The sequence below is a fragment of the Scophthalmus maximus genome, chromosome 13 (genome assembly GCF_022379125.1).
Source record: "Scophthalmus maximus strain ysfricsl-2021 chromosome 13, ASM2237912v1, whole genome shotgun sequence".
Classification (NCBI taxonomy): domain Eukaryota; kingdom Metazoa; phylum Chordata; class Actinopteri; order Pleuronectiformes; family Scophthalmidae; genus Scophthalmus; species Scophthalmus maximus.
Window position 1 is genome coordinate 21,411,081 of NC_061527.1, and position 8,183 is coordinate 21,419,263.

The window sequence follows — 8,183 nt, forward strand, 5'->3', positions numbered from 1 at the left end:
AGCCAAACGAGCACCTCCGTTCTATGGCATTAAAACCGAGGCATTCGCTTTCTCCCAGACAGCAATAAAAGGTATTTCAAAGGTTTTGTGCATTAGCGAAAATCTGACCTATGAACCCGACATAATCTTCTGTCATATGCTCACTTGTCAGGCTCTTTCCCTTTGTACTCATGGCATGGACAGAGGGAAACAATACTGTACCTGCAGCGCCTGTTCAAAAGTTGGAAAGCTGTTCATCTGCTCTTTGATCTGATCCATCGTCTTTAATGATGAATGATGTGACTTACAGGTTTTTCCTTTGTGCAGGATTTCATTCGAGCTTCTCCACCGTCGACTCACGGGTTCACAAGTTCACGGACTATCTGTTAAACTGGAACCCGGTAGATGGCTATTGAATCTTTCATGAATTACGACTTAGAATGCCGAGGATGATTGGTGCTGCTGATAGGGAATTATGCATACTATATTTTGAAAACCAACAACTTAACCACTTTTGATGACTTCGTCCAATCATGCCTTAGATTCAAGGATGCTTTCGAAACCGAACAGACCATTTTTTATATCTCCTTAGTTTCACAGAAACTTTGACCGTACTCACTTTCTGTGAAAGGAAATGGGAAACATAAGGCTACTGAAGCCATTTTCAAGATATTTTCACTTTTCTAAAGAAGAAAAGTGCGTTTCTGGACATGCTTCAGGAAACTGTGTCTAGCGGTGGGTTAACACCGGTCGCGATGCAGATTTGAGCGTTGCTTTGCTCGCGTGAGTTCGGTTGCAAGCAAACATTTGTGAATATTTGCGTCATCGCGTGAGTATTTGCCCGTTCTTTCTTCTTTACTTTCTCCGACAAACCCCTCATCCGAACAGACACACACGTGAACATGAACTGTTGAAGGAAAAAAAAGGCAGGCAGACGGGAATGCCGATGGTTGTCCAACTTCCTCGTTCACTTTCTCGCTCCTTCTTCACTCGGTCACGATGCAAATAGCAACCCGGTCAGGTCGCCGACACACAGCGACAGCAGTGAATCTCCATTCCTGATTCAACGACAGGACGTCTGACGACAGTGACGGAGGGACGATCCCAACGCTCATTGGCTATCGTGTAAACTCGTCACACGAATATTTCACTCGAGTTATATGATTTCAACTCGAGCGATGGACGCCCCGCGAATTTTTATGCCTGTATATAATCTAACCGCGCCGAAAATTTGCATCGCGTCCGTTTGGAACGCACCTTAAGCCCCCGGCCTCTCGGTGGACGTTTCTCTTGGCAGCAGCTGACAATGACATGTTAGAGCCGGCATTTCTAGGGGACACAGTCGATTTCCATGGTGCATTTTTACCGCAGCATCTTCACTGTATATGAACACTGGCACAAGATCATTATCACTCTCTCTCTCTCTCTCGTACAACACGAACAAGCACATAGGGTACACAGCCTGATTCTTTTTAATCAAATCATTCTAATTTCTGACTTCATGTAAGCCTCCCAGCTCATATCGGCCACCACAAAGACCTACTGCAGCCAACCTCTCAATGGAGTACTGAACGCCTTTGATCATTCCACTTCATCGCAGCTTTAAGATGTCAGCTGCGTTTGAGAGGAATTTGTCATTGACTGCTGCCAACTTTCTCTCTGTCATCCAATTTCACTGCTTTGATTTACAGCAGAAGCTGACAATTTGAGCGCGAATGAGGGCGTTTTCGCAGACTAATAACTCCGTATCCAACACCATCTCATAAACAATAAACTGCGGGAGTTATTGTGTTCCCGTCTCGTCCTCCCTTATTAACAAGCCTTTGTTAACAGTCGGTGCACGCAGGGCAACAAATTTCGGATCATTTTGGGGATTATTCGACGTCCACAAAGGTTCGAAGGCGAGGCCAGGTGTTCAAGGTTGCAACGCAGGTGAAAATATTCAGACTCGACCACGTGAAAGCGTCTGGAGGTAGAGCATTTTCACTCCATTAGAGAAGGGACAAGCATAATTATGAAAATGAGATAAGGGAGAATCAAAATGACCCGACTGGAAAAAAAAAAAAAGGGAAAAAGTCCTCCAGTGCAGAGCTTTGATTGATTCGGAGCAGATGAGCCCAGGGCTCCACTGCTGGCAGCCCAGGGTTCATGATGTAATGATAGCTTTATAATTAAGATTAAAGACCACAGAGCAGAGACAAGACACTCGAGTGGTGTTGGGGGCTTCTCCGATGACACTGGGAATAATTGGAGCGAAGTGTCTGCGGTCCCTACCTCCCCAAAGAGTAGGAGACCGGGTATCACAATATGCAAACGCTGGGCAGTGACTGACAAAGGAATCTGGTTTGAATGAGAAGAAACGGTGAATTATTTTGAGACTGCGAGGTAACTCACAAACCCAGTGTCACTTTTAGGATCCAAAAAAAGTAAGAACTCGATTTATGTGTTTCTGTAGTGTATGATTTTTTTTTAAAATTGAAGCCAAACGCCATGTGCTAAACCAGCGGATAATGTGCGTTGTGATGATTCACTCCTTACACGGGGCAGATTGGGGAGCCATCTGGGCGGCAGTGATGACAGACACAGGCCGACTTCGATTGGTTATGAGACGGACAGCGTGAAAAGAACAACCGCAGTCGCAGCATAACTCTCCTCTTATACGATATTTGAGGAGACAGGGACACTTTCTGGTCCAACCTCCTGGACGTTTCAAGAGGACATCATCAAGATTGACCTGCCTCCACGTGGACACCCTTTGTTGAATTACATTTTCAGTCAGACGCAGGCTTTTTTCCCGTGTTTCACCGCGAGCTTGTCAAGGTCCGTGTTCAAAGTGGCCATCATTTCTCACCTTCGCTGACATCTCCCATCTGATGAGGGTGAAGTCAAGTCGCTTAGATGACTAATAATCATATCAAAGGTGCCGTGTCATGCAGCAGATTTAAATAAGAGGGTTTGCGGGAGCATTTGCATGCATCTATATGCCTGGGCTAAGAGGCTAATGTCATAAAGTACGGGCGCAGACGGTGATTTAATGTAATCTGTCATGTCATATGCTAATCTTCAGTCCTCTCAGCAACATACAGTATGTTAGCACAGGGGGGCTTCAAGGAGCCCCGCAGAAAGCAAGTGGTGTAGCACTGAAAAGTCTGAGACAGTGTGTGTGTGTGTGTTTGCTGAACTTATAGTTACTGTTATTTTTGTTGCCATGCAGTGAAACATGGTTCCAGATGAGACTGAATTAATTTTGCAGCTCATGCTACTTAAATTTGTAGGGCCTCACAGGACTTTTATTTCAAAGTCAGGGTTTCCCCTATTGGTGCAGCGCCTATGAGACAAATGAACAATGAAAGCAGACGAGACAATTCAAGTCTTATATTCATAAGACCTGAATATTTTTTTTCTTCTTCTGGAAACTAGGTTTGAAAAGTGGGGGTCATGTTATATTTAAGGATGAGATAATTATATGTTCATTAAAGGGGCAGTTAGCGAATTTGGAGAGAGTTTGTAGTCTCTTTGATGCTCTAGCCGGGCTGCGAACCCGCGACCTCTGGTATTGGTCCGACGCACTAACCGCTAGGCCAAAACCGTAGAGTTGCAGAGTATACAAACTGCACTCGAATTGTTGTGTGGTGCGGTCCGCACCATTTATCCTTTTTCAAAATTACAGAGCCAGGGCTGAGCCAAAAACTCAAAAGAAATGTTGGTGCACACACAAAAGCGCCAGCTAACAGACGGTGAGGAAATTTTCGCAGATTTTTACAAAACGTGTATTGCTTAAAAAATCCCTTACTGCCCCTTTAATTTAGATATTCTTTTTGAATGAAGAGAGTACAAGTGTAACTGGTCCTTTACAGAGTGTTGCATTATGGGTCACCTGTGTCCTTTAAGTTGCTGGACTGCCAATCGTTTTCAAGTAGGTCTATCGTGAGTTGGTCAGCCCTCAGAGTGTTTGGGATTCTGAAGGCTGCTCTTAATACGTTCTGCTGCCACGGAGGAAATAAATGAATGATGAGTGAAAACGAGTTCTTAGCGTCTCCCGACGTCTTAGCCGCAAAAACGAACGGGGAGAAAATCCGTCAGACAGCCAAGAATTACGGCTGTCACAGATGTTGAGCCCAGAAAGACTTTAGGCCGGAAAAAAAAGTTAATAGTCAGATGATTATGCGGGAGGAATGAAAGTGAGAGAGGAGTCGACTCGCTGTGGTGACTCAGTCAGTTGTCAGTTGCACCTGCCCTCAGACGGTGGACTGGACAAAATCTCTGGTGAGCAACCAAACACAGATACATCGTTAGATGGCTATGCGGGGTTTTGAGATAATTGCAGTTTAGATCCATTCACTATAAGCCTTGTTTCACCAACGCTATTGTCTCCTGTGCGCATTATGAACACCCACAAAGATGTCGATGATTACTTCAGGACATTGCGCACACTCTCGGCAAGCATTCGCTTTTCTTCTGTGTGAGTGTACTGGGAAATACATCAACAACCTGCTCTTTTCTTTAAAGAACTATTGTAATGATGATAGTGCAAAATGTTGTGAAAATGCCAAAGTCAATGTCAAAGAACACCATATCTTCTTAAGGGAGGACCCCCAAACCCCCTGACCAAATGACCTAGAAGATGAGAGATAACCCTGACACCTTACAAAGAGCAGGGCAAGTTGGGAGGGAAACATCTATGACATTGAATGAGGCTTAGCATAGTACATTGGATTTCCTTATTTGGAAGTGATTATAATGGGATAGTTTGTTAAAGGGTCATATTAAAGTTGTCATGGCTTAACGCAGCAGGACCCAAGGGCGGGTAAGGGAAATAGGGTTGTTTAATAAACGGTAACAATAAAACAGACCTACAGCCACACTAGGGAAAACAAACAAAATCCAAACTCCGGTAATCCAAAAACTCCAACTGAGGCAGAAGAACCAAACCAAAGCACAGCAATAGAGGCAGGAACGAAAACTGACGAACAGAGCCAATATCTGACCAAAACATAACACAACAGGGCAAGGGACACAGGGAACTGACCGGGACCTAACAGGACACCAAAACACAGGAGAACAGGAAGTGTAGAACAGGAAGACTGGATATGGGCATCAAAATAAAACAGGAAATCAATACGACAAAAACAAAACAAAAGAGTTCATAAAGAAAAAACAATTTGCAGTCTAAACGGTAGACAGGGTTCTTTATCAATAGCAAATATAAAAACACAATTTACTCACTGATTTACCCTTTTAGATTAAAACTATTTTTTGCTTTTGGGTGGGTTGACTGGTAGAAATCAGTTTCAATCCATCCACTCCTTTGATGATTTTGGTACTTTTTTGTGAAATTTTTTTTCTTAAAAAACAAAAACTGTTTCAATGGTAAATCAACTGTTTTTTTCTTGCATTAATAGTTCATCAAATGTGATCTGATCACATGTGTAGACGATCTGCTTAAGCACATTGTGTTTGTGCATTTGGAGACTAGATTTTAAAATCTTTCTTGTCTTCATAGAGCACAACCCGTTGAACACTCACATGGCTGGTGGGGAAAGTAAGTGAACTCTTGGATTTCCGTAACTAGTCGAACCTCCTTTGGCAGCAATAACCTCAAACAAGCTGAGTATCAGAACTGCACAATGTTCGGCAGGAATCTTGAACCTGTCTTCTGGCAGAACCGATGTGAGATGTGAATGTCTCTGAGCTCATTCCGAAGGATTTCTATGAAGGTCTGAGCTTTGACTGGGCCACTGGGTGGATTTTCCTTGTTTGAAGTCACTCTGAACTACACTTACTTCAATGTGTATATGGCCATTATCCTGCAGCATTACCTAACTTCTATTGATCTCCAACTGGCAGACAGCCACCGTGACATTATCCTGCAAGATACCTCGATAAACTTGGGAATTCCTTTCCCCGTTGACGACGTCGAGCCGCCCCAGGCCCAGAGGCAGCAAAGCCCCAAATCATAATACTCCCTCCACTGTACTTTACTGTTGTGATGATGATGTTGTCATGTTGGTATGCAGTTCCCTTTTTACTCCCTACATAGTGCTGCATTTTCTCCTAAAGAAATTCAACCGTAGTTCCATCAGTCCACCAAACAATTTCCCGGTAGCACTGTGGAGTGTCAAGTTGTGCTTTAGCACACTTCAAGAAAGTGCACTATGTAACCCTTCATCCAATTCAACAGTCCTTGACTTGAAGTCTTGTAAAATGTTTTGAGTGTTTTTTATGATCTGGATTCACTGACTTCAGTTACCTTCTATTCATGTCATAACGATAGGGGTTCACATATTTTTTTCCAACCTACAGTGTGAATGATTAAATGATGTATTTAGTATGGAAAATGCTGTGTGATATTAGTATTAATTCCAAAGGGTTCACATACTTTTTTCCTGCCGCTGTAATACTCCTTTTTGGTGGATATAGCTCATTTCATCCCAGTTGATGTGTCTGCTGTGGTGGTGACTTTTCCTGTGAAATGCCACATAGATGTGCTTCTTTGTTGTGGTTCATCGCATACAATGGCTTCATGGTAAATTTGATTCTGTAGATGGATCACCGATAAGGCCGGCCTCTATCAAACTCGAGGTTTCAGAATTCCATGGCAGTTTTTCTTCTTGCTCAAGGTTTTCATATAACTCAGGGACAGTTATGCGTATTCGTGTTATTCACTCTAACTAACACAACCCATGAATATTTGCCCGTTCTCCCTTCCACTTTCTGCGACAAACCTCCTCTGAACAAACACACACAGACACAAGCAGGTTAATATTAACTGCTGAATGAAAAAAAAGATGTACTGGAATGCCAATGAGAAAGCCACACAAAGCGACTGTGCTAAATTCCCCGTTCACGTTCTGCCAAGCCCTCTCCTTCTTCACCCGGTCACCTATATCAATTCATGTCGGGGTGCTCACATACATCGGCAATAATTTTATCTTCCATTTCTGACACCTCAGCGCACAACTGGCGCAAAATTGGCGCATACTCGCATCCTTGCATCGGCTTTGTATGTAATGTACTCATGTAAATAATTCACGTCGCGTCCGGTGTGAACACAGCATTACAACACTGATGCATTTGGCCGTTCATCAGTTGCTCGTTGTGACCTTTTCCTGATGGGGTTAACATTTTCTTTTCATATAAAGTGCGATGCAATTTCCGCACACTCGTATCATTGGCTCGCAGCGCACACGGTGGGAGAAAAAGAGCTAAATTTGGTCACAAGTGGCACTGCTGCCAAAATACCAAACAATGAAAAATAAATTCATTGGAGGGAAATGTCAGGTAGGAAGCTGTGAGAAGGGACTTTGGAGGTCTGACAAGACACAATTACAGACCGCCCCCCCACCGAGGACTGGGATGTGGTATTTTCATGTCGGTAGTCTCTCAAGTAAGCCCACAGCAGCATGGCACACCCCTCTTTGATCCGTGCGAAGGGGGCGCCTGATGCATCCCTCCTCCGCTGCTGATATAGTGTGGGAATGAATGTCAGGACAAAGTCGGCAAAGGGCCAGCCCCTCCCGAACACATTCCCAATGCACACGAGCATTGAAATGTATAAACCTCCATTTCAGTGGGCCTTCTGTCTATTGCTGATGATCTCTGCGAATCAATGTAAATTGGTTGGATCTGACACGCAGGACTGCGAAGGACTGTATTTGAAATAGTGGTAGAAATTCTTGTTCTAATTCCCATCAGAGTCTCCTCAAAAATTCACCAGATACAATTTTCTGACATGAAAGCTGTATATGCTGATATATACACTATTGACTCTCATCTAATAATCTTTCCAATTATTCATGCCCTGAAGACAGCCTGATAGATTGCCTGTGGTAATTAGAATGATTAAGTGAGAGGTGCAAAATGGTAATTTATCCTTGCATGACAGAGTTAAGTAAACCTGGTTATAAAACCTGCCTAATTAGCTGTCGTAAAATAGAGCAGAATGGTAAACCAGTGAACAGGTAGTTAGACAATGAAGTCATTTATTTCAGGCTTGCCAGATGGCCTGCCTGCCTTTTTCTCACCTCCAGTAACTACAGCTTTTTATATGTTACACTGATTCAATATAACAGTGTAATATTGTCACAAAAAGATAGTTTCTTCAAACTGCCAGGACTTCAGAGGGTAAGCAAAAAAATGGTCAATGGAGTTTTAATCTTTTAAGCAACTGAATACCTCATTGCGAAATTGCATCTTAACGTTGA